The sequence below is a fragment of the Hipposideros armiger genome, unplaced genomic scaffold, assembly GCF_001890085.2.
Source record: "Hipposideros armiger isolate ML-2016 unplaced genomic scaffold, ASM189008v1 scaffold_530, whole genome shotgun sequence".
Classification (NCBI taxonomy): Eukaryota; Metazoa; Chordata; class Mammalia; order Chiroptera; family Hipposideridae; genus Hipposideros; species Hipposideros armiger.
Genome location: NW_017731880.1, coordinates 1,024,541 through 1,043,590, shown reverse-complemented (window position 1 = coordinate 1,043,590; position 19,050 = coordinate 1,024,541). Strand labels below are relative to the sequence as shown.

Below are 19,050 nucleotides of genomic sequence, written 5' to 3'. Positions count from 1 at the left end.
AGTGAAGCAACGTCCTCCACAACTAGACTGAAGAACAAAAGGACAGCAACTTGTCTGTTCCCCTTCCCCCAGTTCCCCAATAAAAATCTTTTAAAAAAAAAAAAAGGGAGAGCGAGCTGGTCCTGCAGTCTTGAGGGGAATGGGGCCCTGAGGACAGAGGTGCAAGTCTTCAAAATGGGGCAGTGGCTTCTTTGTGGTGTGACAAGTGTTCTGGAGTTAGACAGAGGTGATTGATGGGTGCACAAACTTGTGAATGTACTAAAGGCCATTGAATGGCACACTCTAAAAGGGTGGATTTTATGGTTTGTGAATTACATCTTAATGAGAAAAAATGGGGCAGTCAGTAGGCTGAGGTGGGAATCAAATTCTTGAAGAAGAGCTCCAAAAGCTGTCGGTGTAGACAACAGCCCAGACAGAGGTCGCCGGGTATCGTCTATTCAGCAACAATTGAAGAGAGAGAATAAGTAAAAGAGCCCCACCCCAAAGAGCCTGACCTCCAGTTGAGAAGACAGACCCGGAAGGACTCTGCCAGGTGCCCACTGTGAGGGGTGTGGCCTGGGCAGGTGCCCCGGCCCAGGGCATCACACCTCCGAGCCCTGAAGACAGAGCCACTCAGGTCGCTGTGCCTGGGGAGTCCCTGGAGACAGGGATGGAAATACTGAGCTCCTGGGGGCATGTAAGGGCCAACTGGGGAACAGCTCAGTGCTTGGAGCTGGCCTGCCCCCGAGTGCCCAGTGGAAGTCAGCTGTCACAATGGGTATGCAGGGGAAGAGGTGACTTCTACAAAGGTGGTGTGCCTGGTGGCTGAAGCCTCAACTGCAGATGCAACTGTTGGGCCCAAAGCTCAGCCCCACTGCCTCCTGGCCAAGGTTCCTCACACTCTGAGTCTGTCTCCCCAGCTGGAAGGCACAGGTGGTGATGGCCTACACCTCAGAGCACCGCATGAGGACGAAACAAGGCGATCTGTATGAAGTGCTGAACACAAGCCCAGCGAACAGCAAGCGCCCAGTAACGGTTGGTGGGTGCGGTCACCAGGGGGCAGGGGCTGTGGTCTGAGGAGGCTTCCATGAGGAAACGTGACTTCAGTGTCACTCGTTTTAAGTTCATGACCACAAACCTCAAGAGAACATTACACAGAACCTAGTGAGCCTATTCTCTCTCTAGGAAGCCATTTCCCTCTTAAGATAACTTGACAAACTGTAATGAGCACAGATTCCGTGTAGCTCCTTACCCCAAGCAGCGAGGTGTATTTGCCCACCCACAACTCACTCCCGTGACCTGCTGTAACCACCAGAAGGTGGCATAGCGACGGGTGCAGTTCTAAGCCTCAGCTCCAGGACGCTCCATGGTGTCCACTCTCGCCCTCCTGGAATCCTCTGACCAGCATGTGAAGCCTTGTCGAGCCCCCCTGAGGATGACCAAACCCTGGAAAGAGGCCTAAACATCCAGCCCAGACCCCAGTCATCTGAGGAAGCCAGGCTGACGACATGAGGGGCAGAGAGGAGCCATCCCAGCTAAGCCCAGCCCAAGCTGGCTCTACACACACTCATGACCAAAATCCAAGACTGTTGTTTTAGGCCACTAATCACTGGGGTGGTTTGTTACCAAGGAACAGATAACCAATATAACAGCCATTTTAGTCCTTCTCCTCTTTCCTCAACCCTCCACCAAACTAACCCCACAAATTCACAGAAAAAGCAAAAGGTCTCAAACGGTGCCCTCCCATCTTTCCTCCGTTAAATGCACAGCCCACGAGCCCCCACAGCCACTCCTTGTCAGCTTCTACTCCTCTGCTCGACCTTCCCCGCCTTCAGACCGGCTCTCCCCTGCCCCTCTGTCGGCAGGGCGTAGAAGTCCAGGTCTGAGAGTCCTGGTTCCAGACATGGACGAGCAGCTTGTGTCTGACCAATCCTCCTGCTGATAATAATTATAAACTCTGGACAAAGTACAAAAAAAAACAGCTATTTGAAGGTATTGGAGACCGACTGAAAACACGCAGAACGTGGAGGGGACACAACCACTGGAGGGACAGTCAACTGTAGGAGCGCTACACTGAAATGGCTCCTGACCTAAGGGCACCTCCCGGTGTCACAGAGTGGGGTGACAGTGTTGAAGGGGAACCAGTGCTTGTGCTGTCTCACTACAGGAGGAAAACTGGGTCAGCGTTCAGGGCTACACAATGGCTGAAAACTGAAGGGGAAAATCCAACAAAGAAGGGAAAATCCCCCAAATCTGCATTAAATTCCTCCCAAATCCTTGGCTGACTCCTAAACTGCATTGTGGGATGAGATGCCAAGAAACCAACAGGAAAAAAAAAAATCAAACTCATAGAAACAGAGTAGCAAAGTGGCTGCCAGGGGCTGGGGGCGGTGGGGCAAGAGAAAGAGGCTGGTGAAAGGGCGCAAACACTCAGCTATGAGGTGAATAAGGTCTGAGGGTCGAATCCAAAACTGGGGACTGTAGCTGATGACACTACTGTATAATTGAAATTTACTAAGAGAGTATGACTTCAACGTTCTCACACACACACACACACACAAAGAACTAGGTGAGGGGATGGATGTGTAATTAACTAGACGGGGAGAATCCTTTCACAATGCATACATAAATAAAATTAGGATGTACTTTAAATATCTTACAACTGCATTGCTCAGTTATACCTCAATGAAGTCGAGAGAGAGAGAGAGAGAGAGAGAGAGAGAGAGAGAGAGAGAGAGAGAGAGAGAGAGAGGAGAGAAGAAAGGAACCAAGCAGAAAGCAGCTGCCGTGGGGTGAAAGAGCTAAGCAAAGATTTCAGCAGTTGTCCAGCACTGGAGACACAGAATATGGAGTTTAAGTTCTGCCAAATTAGAGGGGTTTTCCATTAAAACTGCAGAAGAACCATACTTTAGGAGTAAAAACCACATTCCAGAACTAAGGGCTACACCCTAAAATTTAGGGCAAAACCAAAACAGGTCCACCCTAGAAAAGCTTCACAGGATTGAGATGACCTCCCAAAACTCTGACAGCCTGCTCTAACAAAACTTAACACCTTTTAAGGAAAGACAACCTAAAGCAGAGTCTCTAGAATGTACCACCCACATTGTCCATCATACAATAAAAAGTTACTAGACATGCAAAGCAGAAAAATGTGGCCCATACCAACTGGCAGATGAGAACTTCAAAACAAGTATAGGGGTGGCTGGTTAGCTCAGGTGGTTAGAGCGCAGGCTCATAACACCAAGGTTGCCAGTTCGATCCCCACATGGGCCAAGGAGCTATGCCCTCCACAACTAGATTGAAGACAACTACTTGACTTGGAGCTGATGGGTCCTGGAAAACCACACTGTTCCCCAATAAAAATTATTTAAAAGTCCTTAAAAAAAACAAAAACATTAAGTATAGATATGTTAAAGGATTCTGGGAAAAGAGGATAGAAGAAATGAATAGGTGGAAAATTAGCAGAGACATGCTAGAACTTTTTAAAAAATACAGTATCTGAAATTAAAATGTCACTGGATAGTAATAACAGAATAAACACAAAGAAAAAAGGCAATAAATTTAGAAAATATACACATGGAAACACACGGAGAAAAACAATCTTAAAAATACGTTCAGAATGTGTGGGGCAATGGCAAACAATCTAAGCAGATGTCACTGGAGTGCCAAGAGGAAAGTAGAAAGAACATGAGGCAGAGGAAATATTTAAGAGGCAGCAGCCAAAAAGTTTCCAAAGTTGATTAAATACGTCAACCCAGAGAGCCAAGGAACTAAGTAAATCCCAAAAAAGATAAATACAAAAACACCAAACTTAGCAAATTACCATCACACCAAAAAAGAAAAAAGTTGAATAGAAATACTTTATTTACCTAGCAAAAATAAATAAATAAAAAATCTTAAACACGGCAGAAAAACGACATCAGGTGAAGAACAAGAATGATAGATGACTTCTCATCAGAAACAACAGAAGTTAAAAGACAATGGAGTAACTTTTTTAGTAATTCATTTTTATTAGTTTCAGGTGTACAAAGCAGCATAATAGCTAGACGTTTACACTTCTCATAAAGTGAAAACTGACCCCCCAAGCTACTACCTCTCTGACATCTTACATATCTGTAACAATATCATCGACTATCTTCCCTATGTTGTACTCCACATCCCATGACTATATATATCTAGTTATATCTGACATTCCATTTTCTTCTACTTCAGCTCTTCAGGTGTACAGCACATTGGTCAGGCATCTACAGTCGATGATGTGATCCCTCTGATAAGTCTAGTTCCCATCTGGCACCTTACATGATCTTTACAACATTACTGACTATACTCCCCATATTGTATTAACTACCAATTTGTTTTGGTTTTTTTTAAGATTTTATTGGGGAATTGGGGAAGGGGAACAGCCAAGTTGTTGTCCTTCAATCTTAGTTGTGGAAGGCGCAGCCAGCTCAGCTCCAAGTCCAGTCGCCATCCGGCTGCCTGTCGGCAGCTTGCAGCCACTCAGCTCAAGATGCCATGTTCAATCTTAGTTGCACCATCCTTTGCAGGAGTCAAACCGGAAACCTTGTTATTAGAAGCTCATGCTCTCACCAGCTGAGCTATCCTGCCACCTGTTGGCAGCTCAGCAGCAGCTCAGGTCAGGCACAGCTCACTGGCCCATGTGGGAATCGAACCAGTGACCCTGTTGCTCAGAGCCTGCGCTCTTAACCAACTGAGCCACTTGGCTGGCCCTTGCCCCAATTTGTATTTCTTAATGCCTTCACCTTTTTCACCCTGCTCCCAACCCCATTCTCATCTATCACCCTGACAGATCTAGTACCTATCTGGTACCATACCTAGTTATTACAATATTGTTGACCCTATATCCCCATGGCAACTGTATAACAACCAATTTGTACTTTTTTAAAGAGTTTATTGGGGAATTGGGGGAGAACAGCGCTGGGGAATTAGGGAAAAGGAACAGACAAGTTGCTGTCCTTTTTAGTTCTTCAGTCTAGTTGTGGAGGACGCCGCTTCACTGGCCCATGTTGGTATTATTGCGCTCTTCCCAGCTGAGGCAGTCGCTCGCCGGCCATTGGACGGCTGCTCACAGCAGCCCACTGCAGCCTACGCCATCGCTGGTGACTCACAGCAGCCCAGTTCCTGGTCGAGCTGTTGTTCACTATCTTAGCTGTAGCGGGTGCAGCATCACTGGCCCTCATGTGGAATCCGAAACTGGGCCCTGCTGCTCAGAGCTGGCGTCCCAAGCCAACTCTTAACCAACGAGTCACTTGGCCAGCCCCCAATTTGTACTTCTTAATCCCTTCCCCTTTCACCCATCTTTATCCCTCCTCCCATCTTAAAGAAGCCCCTCTAAAGATTCCTTGTAATACTGGTTTGGTGGTGAACTCCTGCAGCGTTTTCTGTCTGGGAAGCTCCTTATCTGTCCTTCAATTCTAAATGACAGCCTTGCTGGGTAGAGTGATCTTGGTTGTATGTCCCTGCTTTTCATCACTTGGAATACTTCCTGCCAGTCTTCTTGCCTAAAGTTTCTGTTGAGAAATCAGCTGACAGCCTTATGGGGGCTCCCTTGTAGGGAACTAACTGGTTTTCTCTTGCTGCTTTTAAGGTTCTCTCTTTGTTTTTGACCTTTGGCATTTTAATTATGAGGTGACTTGGTGTGGGTCTGTTTAGGTTCATCTTGTTTGGGACTCTCTGTGCTTCCTGGGCTTCCATGTCTATTTCCTTCACCAGGTTAGGGAAGTTTTCTGTCATTATTTCTTCAAATAGGTTTTCAATTCCTTGCTCTCTCTCTTCTGCTGGTACCCCTATAATGCAAATGTCGGTACACTTGATATTGTCCCGGGGGCCCTTAAACTCGCCACAATTTTGGGGTTTTTTTCTTTTTGCTCTTCTGGTTGGGTGTTTTCTGCTACCTCATCTTCTACATCGCTGGTTGGATCCTCTGCTTCATCTACTCTACTGTTGATTCCCTGTAATATGTTTTTCGTTTCTATTATTGTATCCTTTATTTCTGACTGGTTCTTTTTCATGGTTTCCATCTCCATTTTCATGCTTCCTATCTCTCTGTTGAAGTTCTCCCTGAGATCACTGAGCATTCTTATAACCAGTGTTTGGAACTCTGTGTCTGATAGAATGCTTCTCTCCCTTTCATTTGGTTCTTTTCTTGGAGCTTTGTACTGTTCTTTTATTTGGGACATGTTTCTTTGCCTCCCCATTTTGTCTGCCTCCCTATGTATTAGGTAGGGTTGCTGTGTCTTCTGGTCTTAGTGGAGTGGCCTTATGTAGTAAGTGTGCTGTGGGGCCCAATGGCCTAGTCCTTCTGGTCACCTGAGCCATGCGCTCCCAGTGTGCCCCTGTGTGGGTCGTGTGTGCCCTCCTCTTGTAGTTGAGCCTTGGTTGATAACTGCACATCAATGTTAGGGACTGACCCTTGGGCTCACTGGTTTGAGGAATGGCCTTGACTACAGCGGAACAGTTGTTGTGCAGGGCCTGACTCTATGAAGCAGGATCTGCCTCAGGAGGACTCTTGTCCCTGCCCAATCTGCCCCTTGGGTGTGTCATCCCTGGAGGTGTTGGGGTGACGCTCCAGCTCGTTTTGAAGCTGGCTATTTTGTGCCAGCCCCAGGACCACCTTGGAGGGGATCTGCTATAGGTCTACTTCAGCCACAGCCCATGCCCCACTCAGAGACACCCAACGAGAGCCAGAAAGAAATCTGCAGATGGCTGCCACCCGTGCTGTGCTTGGAAGCGTCTTGAGGGGCCAAGCCCGTAAACCAAGGCCGGCTGCCACTAGTGCCGGCTTAGGGCTGCTCAGCCAGAGATACAGGACACGCTCAAGTCAGATGCTGCTTGTCTGGGTTCTAGGAACCTTTGAGAGACCTTAGAAAAGTGCAGCTTGAGCCAAGACAAGTGGTCTGCAAGAAAAAGCTACTGAAAGCAGCCTGGGTGTGCTTGAAAGTTGGGTGGGGCCAGGTCTCAAATTGCCAGGGTAGGGAGAACTAATGGCAGAGACTCAGAAATGATGGCCACCTGTGTTCATGTGCCAGGAAGCGGGAGAGCTCAACAAAGAAACAATGGCTGGATAACTTCTTTAAAGTGCCAAAAGAAAAAAACTGTCAACCTAGAATTCTATATCTAGCAAAAATATCCTTCAACACTGAAGGGTAAATAAAGGCCTTTTTAGACAAACAAAAGCTGAAGAAACCCCAGCACACCCACAATGTACAGAGGTCTGACAATTAAGTTTGTGAACTTGTTGCAACGATGTTGCTAACATTTTTTTTATATCAGAGGGATTATTCATTATCAATTTGTACCAACTGGACCCACGGTTAACCAAGTTTACTATTTGGAAGTGTTGAGAAGGCTGCGTGAAAAAGTTAGACGACCTGAGCTTTTTGCCAACAATTTGTGGCTCTTGCATCACGGCAATGGACCAGCTCACATGGCTCTGCCTGTGAGGTAATTTTTAGCCAGTAAACAAATAACTATATTGGAACACTCACCTGGTCTGGCCCCCAATGACTTCTTTCTTTCCCGAACATAAAGGAAATACTGAAAGGAAGGCATTTTGATGGCATTCAGGACATGAAGGGTAATACGATGACAGCTCTGATGGCCATTCCAGAAAAAGAATTCCAAAATTGCTTTGAAGGGTGGGCTAGGTGCTGGCATTTGTGCATAGCTTCCCAAGGGGAGTACTTCACAGGTGGCCGTAGTGATATTCAGCAGTGAGGTGTGTAGCACTTTTTCTAGGATGAGTTCGTGAACTTAACTGTCAGACCTCGTACCATGAGCATAGATCAGTAGACTCAATGTTAATTCAATTCTAAAACTGATCTATAGATTCAATGTAATCCCAACCAATTCCCAGCAAAAATTTCTGTACAAATTGAAGAGCTTATTCTTAAACTGGCAGGAAATTCTGTAGAGGAGTAAAGGTGAAGGTCATGCACTACCTGATTTCAAGACTTAGCATTAACTTACAGGAATTAAGATAGTGTGGTGTTGGCACAGGATAGAAAAATAGACCAATGGAGCATAACAAAAAGCCCAGAAAGAAGTCTGCATACACATGTTTAATTAATGTATAACAAAGGCTCCAATGCAATTTCATGGAGAAAAGAGAGTCTTTGCAACCAATGATGCTACAATGATTATATAACCTATATGGAGAAAAAAAGTACCCTGATTCCACCTCACCCAAAAAAAATAATGCAAGATGGATCATTCTGAACAGAGATCAGTATTTGCTTGGAGATGAAGGGGAAGGAAAGGGTGGGAGGGAGGAATCCCAAAGGAGCATGAGGATATTTGGGGGGTGATGGATATGTACACTACCTTGACTTGTGGGGATGACGTTACACGTATATACATATATCAAAATTTATTAAATTTTATGCTTTAAACATGTGTAGTTTATTGTACATTAATTGTATCTCAAAAAAGCTGTTAATAAGAAAAAGATAAAACATAAACCTTTATACAAATGCTACCACTATAGGGCCGGCCGAGTGGCTCAGTTGGTTAAGAGCTCGCTCAAGAGTGTGAGCTCTGAGCAACAGCGGTTCGATTCCCAGCCCGAGCTGAGCAGCCGCTGAGCTGCCAACAGGTGCACGATGGCTCAGCTTATGTAAAAAAAAAAAAAAATGCTACCACTATAAAGCTTCTACTAAAAAAAGAAAAATATTGAAAAATTTTTACTTCATCCAAATTAAAATTTTCTGTTCATCAAAAGACACTGTTAAGAAACAAATAGGAAGCCCATTCTACACATGGGGAAACTAAGGTTCCAGGAAGGGAAGCCTTCACAAGACTAATAATTGAAGCCACTGCCAGGCTTAGCTTTTCCTCGTGATCTGGATCAAATGCTTTGTGTTTAACTAAAGTATCTAATAAGAAAAAAGGAAGGAAGGAAGGAAGGAAGCAAGGAAGGAAGGAAGGGGCAAAGTATAAATAGGGAAAAATATTCACCCCTCACTCTCACTTCCTCTTCTCCCACCCCCTCACTATATATGTATATGTACATACACACATACACACCATAAATGACTCATAGCCAGAACATATTTTTAAAACTCCTAAAAATGAATAAAAAGACAAACAATCCAAAAAAAAGTCGGCAAAAGACCTGACACTTCACAAGAGATATACAAGTGGCCAATAAGCATATGAAAAGTTGCTCACCATCGTTATTCATCAGAGAAATGCAAATTACAACCACAGAGAGATACCAGCACCACCTGAATGGCTAAAATTAAAAAGACTGACAATACCAAGTGCTGTCATGGATGTGGAGAAACCGGAACTCTCATACATTACTGGTGGGAGTGTAAAATGGTACCAGTTTGGTAAACTGTTTTGGCAGCTTCTAAAAAATTAAACATACATCCATACTATGTATGACTCAGCAATCCCACTCCTAGATATTTACCCAAAAGAAATAACACGTCCACAAAAGATGTGTATAAGAATCTCCAGTGACTTTAGTCATATAGCCCAAAAGTAAAAGCAACCTAAATGTCCATCAATAGGAAAGGAGATAAGCAAATTATATTTTCATACAAAGGAATATTAATTACTCAAATAAAAAGCAGAAACTACAGATACAGGCATCAAAATCAATAAATCTCAAAAACGTTACACTGAGCAAAAGAAGACACAAAAGAACATATGTTCGGATTCCATTTATATGAAGTTCAAGAACCTGAAAAATTAATCTATACTGATAGAAATTAGAACACTGGTTGCCTCAGGATTTGGGGGGTGGCGCAATAACTGAAAAAGGACACAAGAAAACTTTGAGGGGAGGACAGAAATGCTCTGCACCTGGACGAGTGATGGACATAGAGGTGCATACATTTGTTAAAATTCATCTAACTTAGATACTTAAGATCTGTCCATTAATTACACTGGGTAATATTCCGTAATTTGTAAATGGTGGAATATTTTTAAAGTAATAAAAGATTGTGCAATTGTACATTCTGTGTTAAAAAGAAGAGGGCTGCCTGCTACATATGGATATGGCGTGATTTCCAAGAGGAAGAGGATGGCTGAGGGACGGGATGAGAATGAGACTGACTTCACAATACAAACTTTGGTATCTTCTGGATTCTGAGATCAGACTGCCATGTGCATGGCCCACCCAGCAGCAGCCATACTGAGAAGCACAGACTCTAGAGTCTGTCCTCCTGAGTTGAGTCCTGGCTCTCCCTTTTATTTACTGTGACCTTGGGTACGTTACTTAATTTACTTGTGTCTCAGTGTTTTCATGAATATTAGCAGAAATATTAAGAGTAACTACATTATTGTTTTAAGAATTAATGATTACTGGGTTAGATGTCAAAATGTAGACTTTAGCACTGGTTTTCACTCTGGTTTACAGTAAATTCTGCACAAGTCACATACCTATTTTATGTCAAAATGCTGTATCTCACAAGAATACAAGGATAATAAAAGTTAAAGTACTTTTTAAAAACAACAATTAAATTTGGTGGTATAGGTAATGTCTTTAAATAGTGCCTGGGCTTGCTTTTCTGAAGAAACCTTTATTGGAACACATGGGTGCACACACAAATGTGCCTGGTACATAATAATCAACTATCATAAAATTTTAAAATAGTATTTTAAAAATTAGCCTTTTCCTTAACCAAAAAAAGGGGGGAGGGAAGGCTTTAGTCAACCTGCCTAAGGTACAAATCCTGGCTAGTTGCTGTACAGCTCAGTTTCTTCATTGTAAAACGGGGAAATAATAGTCCCTATACCCAGGGTTCTTGTCTTGTGAGGGTCAAGTGAAATAATTCACATAAAGCATTTAATACAGCAGCACACAATGGTCCATTCGGTGGTGGTGGTGTGTGTGTAAATACACGGCCAATCCCAAGGCTCTGAACAGCACCCCTGGGCTGACGTTATGCCTGCAGCTGACCTCCCCTCTGGGCTCCCGATTCTTCTGGAAGACACCTTCTCGCTAACGACCCTTGGACTTGTCAGACTTCGCTACTACTTTCAGCCAAGAGAAAGCCTTACTCTCCACCTCCAACCTGTAACTGCCCCGCACCTGCCGCCACCCCACCTAGCTTCCCCATCCCAGTAAACAGTGCCTTGGTCCACCCATCTGTTCCATCAAGCCTAGGAAGTCACCCTGAGTCCTCTCTCTTCCCCTCACACCCTTCTTCTAATCTATCCGCTAGTCCCCACAGCTCTACCTCCAAAGTCTCCCCAGGTCGACCACCAAGGTCTAAACCACAAAAACTACACCCACTCCCGACACCTCACCTGCCCCATGTCATGACGGTGGCACTCACGGCCTGCAAGGAACGGCGTGGTTGGAAGGCCCGTGCTCTAACCCAGACTCCTGTCGGCCTCTCCTTCCCTGGCCGTGCCTCGGTCTTATCTAGGTTCCTGGAGAAGGTGCGCCTCAGGGCCTTTGCATGTGCTATGCCTCAGCCTGGAAGGCTCTGCCCCCCCACTCTTCTCACAGCTAGCTGCTTCTCGCCTTCCAGAGCTTAGCTGGCATGAGACTCAGAGATGCCAAAAGGGAAGAGAAACCAGAAAGGAAGGGACATGGAGAAGAGGTGACCAGCTGGCAGTGCCAGTGACGGCCCAGGAACTGGCAGGCCAAGGGCCTGGCGGAAGAGGCCGTGGCGGGAGGTGACGGGTGGGGTGAAAGAGGCACAGGCTGCAGAAGGTCACAGGGACAAGACAGGTGGGTGCAGTGACAGGCAGACAGTGACAGCAGAAGTGACAGACTGGGTGCGCTGGCAGTGACAGAGCAGGAGGTCAGGAGCAAACCGGGAGGGGCCAGAAACAAGGGGGTGCAATGCAGGTAGCCAGGCTACCGGGACACAACGTGGCAGGTGAGGCGTGTAGAAAACAGCACAGGGACAGGTGGGGAGGACACTCAAGGGGGCCGGTCAGGTGCACGAGTGAAGGGGACAGGTGTGAAGGAAGAGGTGATGCGGATGGAAGAAGAACCGGGGCGGCGAGGGGTAAAGGGGTCGGAAGGTGGCAGACGGGGTGGGTGGCTGAGACACCTGCAGCCTAAGGGCGATGGAAAGAGGGGCCGCTGCAGGGGCAGTGGTGGCAGTGGGCCCGGGAGGGGGGGCCCCCTCACAGGGGGTGAGGGGGGAGCAGTGACCACAGGGATGGGGACCCCGACAGGCTGAGGAGGACCGACAGGGGAACCTGATGGCAATGGAGGCACTGACCGGATGGGCGCTAACATGTGGGCACCGTCCTGAGGGGCACAGACGGGGACACCGGCAGTATGGGGGAAGGGGACCACAAACAGAAAGGGCTCCGAGGAAGGAGGGGCCTGAGGGGAGGGTGGACACTGCCTTGGGAGACACTGAGGGGGCGGTGAGAGGCGGTGGGGGATACTGATGGCAGCGGACACTACGGAGTGGACACCGACAGGGTGGACATAAGGGGGTGACACATGGGATATCACTGAAGGTGGTCACTGATGGGAGGTGGTCACTACCAAGGGGTGGTCACCGACGGGGGCTGGTCACTGACGGGTGGACACCGACGGGGGCTGGTCACTGACGGCAGGTGGTCACCGACGGCGGGGGTCACTGACGGGGGGGGGCGGCTGGTCACTGACAGGAGGTGGACACTGACGGGTGGACACCGACGANCGGGGGTCACTGACGGGGGGGGGCGGCTGGTCACTGACAGGAGGTGGACACTGACGGGTGGACACCGACGAGGGCTAGTCACTGACGGGGGCTGGACACCGACGGGGGCTGGTCACCGACGGGGGCTGGACACCGACGGGGGCTGGTCACTGACGGGTGGCTACTGCCGGGGCACCGACAGGAGCGGGCTCTGAGGAGCCTGAGGGCGGCCGCACTCACCTGCCCCGCGGGCCGGGCGTCGCGGCGGCTCCTCGGAGGCCCGGGTGGAGGCCAGGGCGCTGGCGGAGGCAAAGCCCGGGCGGCCTGGCGCGGACCGCACGCACATGGGCCCGGCCGGGCGCGGCGCCTACGCACACGGCGCCCACAGACACGGCGCGGGCCGGCCGGCACCTGGAGACCGGCTTGGGCCGCTGGCGGCGCTCGGGTCGCTCCAAAATGGCGGCTGCGACGGGCGGGCGCGCGCACGCTGGGGGCGGGGCCTTGCGCTGAGCGCGCACGCTCGCGCGGGGGCGGGGCTCGCGGCTCACCGGGCCTCCGCTATCGGGGAAGGGTGCTGAGGGGACCTGCAACGTGAAGATGACCGCCGTTAGGGAGCCGGGTGGGTGGGTGGGTGGGTGGCGGCTTCTTTTACTTTTCCCTCTGGGGTATTGCTAAACTTCTGTACAAGCATAATTAACTTGTTACGGGACAGTGCATTTACAGTAATACCGTATTTCCCCATGTATAAGACGCACCCTTTTTCGAAAAATTTAGGGTCTAAAAACGGTTCATCTTATATAGTGGTTGTAGATTTTTTACTTGCATTTCCTGCTGAGGACAAGGCATTATACGAAGACAGTGATTCGTCATCAAATACAGATGAGGACAAGCTAATGGTTGGGAGTTTTGACAGTGATGAAGAGTTGTAAGAATTTTATGATGAATAAAACTTGAGTTTAATAATTTATGTAATACATTTTTTTTTCAAATTTCGGGCCCCAAAATTAAGGTGCGTCTTATACATGGGGAAATACGGTAAATTTTCTAACGCAACGTCAGCCTCAGAACAACCCCTCCAGAGGCCTGAAAGGGTAAGAGGGTCACACACCTGAGACAGGGGTCTCCCTGCTCTCTGGGGGGCCTTCTGCCCTTGCTTTAGGCCTCTTCCACTGGGGCAGCTGGGTGTCCTCTGAACTCCTTGGGCACGTGGCGTGGACACAGCCGAAGAAGCAAAAGTGAACCGTGGTCAGCCCCCCATGTTTCATGCAGAGGTCCCCTCTACGTCCTATTTCCTAACTGGACTGCGAGCGCCTGAGCAGAAGTCACCACATTTAGTGTTTTTTCCAGGTGCTCCCCAGGTGTAATGTGTTTTGCACATTAAAATATTTACCCATTTGGGCCGGCCTAGTGGCGCGATGGTTAAGAGCTGGCTTGGGATGCCAGAGGTCCCCGGTTCGGATCCCACATAAGAGGGCCAGTGAAACTGCCCTCCACAGCTAAGATGCTGAACAACAGCTCCACCTGGAGCTGGGCTACCGTGAGTCACAGGTGACAGTGTAGGCTGCAGGCCCTGCTGCAGTGGGTTGCCATGGGCTACCGTGTGTAGCCAGCAGCCAGCGTGAGCGGCCAGCAGCCGCCGTGAGCGGCCGTCCAGAAGCTGGTGACTGATGTGCCTCGCCCCGGAAGAGCGCAATGATGGTGCCAACTTGGGCCAGTGAAGCAACGTCCTCCACAACTAGACTGAAGAACAAAAGTACAGCAACTTGTCTGTTCCCCTTCCCCCCAATTCCCCAGCGCTGTTCTCCCATCCCCCCAAGTCCCCAATAAAAATCTTTAAAATTATATATATATATGTATATATATATATACATATATATACATATATATATATATATTTACCCATTTAACATTTGTTGAAATTGTATAATTCAATTAAACCAACTAATCTCTAAAATGAGAGTTATAATTACAGGTGTCAGCGTGAACCCTGGGAAAACGTTGGAAAGTGAAACTGGACACAAGGAATGTCAACTACCACCTACGCCAGTTACCAACTTCCTGCCTCCGCTGCAAAAGCACGGTGATCCTCTCTGCGAATGCGTACCTGGGCCTGCGAATGCTGAGCTTCGTCACGAGGGGGCGGGCGCGAGTTTGTTCTGGAGCTCCTTCTGCAGGCAGGAGCCACCGCCTTCCAGTCGCCTGGCTTCCCTGCGGCGAGCAGCTTCCCCAGCACTCCCTCGGGCGGCTTGATAGCAGCATTTCTTTCCCTGAACACCGTTCCCCAGTATTCTGCAGGGCAGATCTCTGGCACGTTCTCTGGGGTGAGCTTCCAGGAAGCGGGATTAAAAAAGAATCAGATTTACAACGGAGAGGAGAAACGCCGTGCAAGCGGAAGCCCCTCCCCTGCAGAGGATGAGAAACTGGATTGAGCTGCAGAATGGGGCCTCAGGCCAGGAGGTCCCTTCTTCTGGCAGTGACCCTCCAGCACTCTCTACTGAGAAAGCTAAACATCGTGTCAACGGCAAAAGAAATGCTTAAGGGTCAAGCTCCATTATCACAGAGCAGGCAATGAGAAGTGGATTCAGAGAGGAGGCAGTAAGTGGAAAATGGGCAGAGTCCAACCCTCTGGATAGTCAGTGTCTGTATGCATCCTGTCAAACATATTTGAACTTCCAAACAACAACAAGACAACCTGTATTTTCACCTAACACAAGATACATCCATCCTCACTGCAAGTGAAGAAATCCTCACTCTTTCAAAATGAGCATATGCACACTCCCAACAGTCGTTGTATCTATTTTTTACTACATTAATTACTCCTCAAATTCTGTCACTGTCCCACTGAATATTCTCTTATGTTCTTTTCTTTAAAACTAGTAAAGTTAACCTGTGACAAACTTGCATATTTTAAAAAATGGAAAGGAGAGAGAAGAAAATGGTTTATATATACAAATAAACACATTGTAACATGCAAAGCTACTACAATCCTTGTGTCTGCACTCGGTCACAAGACGTGGGCTCTTCAACAGATTTCCCTTCTAAACTGCCTTGAAGTGGACATAAAACAGCTAAAACCAAGCCAAGCTGACACAGAAGGCCCAAATAAAGTTAATTCTATTACTAGGAACACAAAGTGCAAATTTATTCACCAAAAACTGTAAGACGCGTTCTACCTCTGGAGTGCCATCACAGCAGAAGGACCTGTCCTGTTTTTCCCTTCAAAAGCCCCCACAGCGCAGAGAAGAGGACACAGGCCAGGGCATCAGAAGACTACTACTCTGTAAACTCAAGTAGGACACACACAGGGAGAGCCACACCTATGTACACCACAACCAAATTCCTGTGTGTGAGAGCCACAAAGAAAACTCTGACAGCAGCAAGAGAAAAATGACCCATCACATAAAGGGGAAGAATGATACAATTAATTCTTGTCATAGGTAATGGAAGCCATAGGACAGTAAAATGGCATAAAGTGCTGAAGAGAAAATAAAACCTGTCAGTGAAAAAAACTATACCCATCAATATTATACTTCAAAAATGAAGGTGAAAAAAAATGAAGGTGAGATAAAGATCTTCCCAGATAAACAAAACATGAAAGCCATTGCTAGCAGATCTGCGTTACCAGAAATATGAAAGGAGTCGCTTCAAGCTAAAAGGAAATGACTCAGATGTTGACTCAAGTCAAAGGAATTAATGAAGAACCAAATTCAACAATCCCTCTTCATTGTAAATACTCTCAACAAACTAGAAATAGATGGGAAGTTCCCCAACTTCATAAAAGTTATCTAGGGAAGAAACCTACCACTAAAATCAAATTTAATGGTGAAAGATTAAAGGCTTTTCCTCTAAAATTAGAACTGAGGTGAGGATATCTGCTTTCACTACTTCTGTTCTACAATGTAGGATTCCTCATATAAGGAGCTTGGAAGTCACCCCTCCATCCTAATAACAAGTGGCAAGCAGAAGAAACTGAAAAAGCAACAACTCTTCTTGGATCTTTAAGAGAAGGGAGGACACAGGGCAAACCACTGCTCCCAGGACTGGAGAGACAGACAGGCAAACACAGGTCATGACGGCTTCCCAGAGCAGAGACTCACAGGCAGAAACCGCCAGGGGAACCTGTGACCTGTGCGGGGGTCCCCTGAGCTGTAAGTGGTGCATTTCTGGAGGCTCGGAGTGGACGAGTCAGAGTTAGAAACTCCAGGAACCCTGTCGTAAGGGAGCCCCACAATGTGGTGAGGTTCACCTCCAGGAGCTCGACCAGGTTCCAGTGAGTATCAGAGAAAGATCCTCCCATGCTTCCAGCGAGGGAGGAAAGCAACCATTTAAAATACACCAGGCACCCTGTTCTCAAGGCCTGCTCTCGGGAGAAACTATTTAACCAGAGCCCAGCTAGCTGGGGAGTTATCAGAGCCTACTGACTGGAGAAGGGAAATACCCAACTCCAGCCAGCCCCCCACCCCACCCCCAGCCATCGGTCCCAGCTAATGTGGGAGGAGAAAATGGAGACGCATACGGGGAGCACAGTGCAGGGTGCAGGCTCACTAAAGACTGACCCGAATCGTGGGACCACAGAACACCGCCCCCACACCTGACACCACATCACAAAGGCCCATTTACTGCACTTCCTGCTACCCAGGACATGTCCATCTCTCAACAGAAGACGACAAGGCACACTCAAAGGCAAAAACGCCGTTGGGAGACACAGAGCAGCAGCAGAACCAGACGTAGCAGGGATGCTGGAAGTATCCCACGGGAATTTAAAGCAACTATGACTCTTGTGCTAGGGCTCTAATGGACGAAGCAGGCGGCACATGAGGACACATGAGCAATGTCATCAGAGGGACAGAAATTCTAAGAACCAAAAGAGAAGCGAGGGATCAAACACTCTGAAACAGAAATGGAGAACGCCTCCGATGGGCTCACTCGTGGACTGGACATGGCTGAGGAAAGAATCTCTGAGCTAGAGGGCATATCAATAGAATACCCCAAAAACTGAAAAGCAAAGAGAACAAATATTGCAAAAACAGAGAGGATATCCAAGGACTGTGGGACAACTACAAAAGGTGTGACATACACGTAATGGGAACACCAGGAGGAGAAGAAAGGCACAGAAGAAATATTTGAAATGATTCTGCATTTTATTAAAGGTCTAGCCCATGCAGTAGTCAAGAAAAAAATTAAAGTCACACAAATTAGAATTGTCTTTATTCACAGATGACATGAATATCTATTTAGAAAATCCTAAGGAATCCACCAAAAAAATCTACTAGAAATAATAAACTAGTTTAACAAGGTCACAGGATACAATATCAATATACAAGCAACAGTTACATTTCTAGCAACAAACAATCTGAAAATGGAATTTAAAAAATTCATTCACAGAGCCGGCTGAGTGGCTCAGTTGGTTAAGAGCGCCAGCTCTTAGCAACAAGGTTTCCAGTTGGACTCCCGCATAGGATGGTGGGCTACGCCCACCTGCAACTAAGATTGTACGTGACACCTTGAGCTGAGCAGCAACAACTTGAGCTGAGCTGCCGCGAGCTACTAACGGACAGTTGGATAGCGACTGGATTTGTAGCTGAGCTAGCTGCGCCCTCCACAACTAAGATTGAAGGACAGCAACTTGGGTGTTCCCCTTCCCCAATTCCCCAATACTGTTCCCCTCTCCTAATTCCCCAATAAAAATCTTAAAAAAAAAAACAGGCCAGCCGAGTGGCTCAGTTGGTTAAGAGCTCTCTCAAGAGTGCGAGCTCTGAGCAATAGCTGTTCGAGTCCCAGCCCAAACTGAGCTGCTGCTGAGCTGCCAACAGGTGGTAGGATGGCTCAGCTAAAAAAAACCAAAACAAACAAACAAAAAAACCACCCAGATATTAAAAAAAAAATTCCATTCACAACTGCATCAAAGTGAATAAAATACTTAGGAATAAATAGAGAAGTGTGTACAGAAGAGTTGATGCAGCAGGCTAACTTCTCATGTTTTAAAAAAAACCTGTCTAAGGGCCGGCTGAGTGGCTCAGTTGGTTAAGAGCTCGCTCAAGAGTTTGAGCTCTGAGCAACAGTGGTTCGAGTCAGCCTGAGCTGAGCAGCCGTGAGCTGCCAACAGGTGGCGGGATGGCTCAGCTAAAAAAAAAACAAACAAACAAAAAACCCTGTCTAGGGCCGGCCGAGTGGCGCGATGGTTAAGAACTGGCTTGGGATGCCAGAGGGCCCCGGTTTGGATCCCACATATGAGGGCCAGTGATACTGCCCTCCACAGCTAAGATGCTGAATGACAGCTCAACCTGGAGCTGAGCTGCCGAGAGTCGCAGGCGACAGTGTAGGCTGCAGACCCTGCTGCAGTGGGTTGCCATGGGCTACTGTGTGTAGCCAGCAGCCAGCATGAGCGGCCAGCAGCCAGCGTGAGCGGCCGTCCAGAAGCCAGCGACTGATCTGCCTCACCCAGGAA

At 47.5% G+C, this 19,050-nt stretch overlaps 1 protein-coding gene across 1 annotated transcript in view; it reads right to left on the bottom strand.

The window, feature by feature from the left end:
• The window catches only part of PPP6R2 (protein phosphatase 6 regulatory subunit 2), a 67,354-nt gene extending 54,282 nt beyond the window's left edge, over positions 1–13,072 (bottom strand). Inside the window, exon 1 of the mRNA XM_019668567.1 lies at positions 12,843–13,072. The gene's annotated coding sequence lies outside the window, so the exon portion shown is untranslated. The remainder of the gene's footprint in view (positions 1–12,842) is intronic.
• Positions 13,073–19,050: the final 5,978 nt, after the last annotated feature.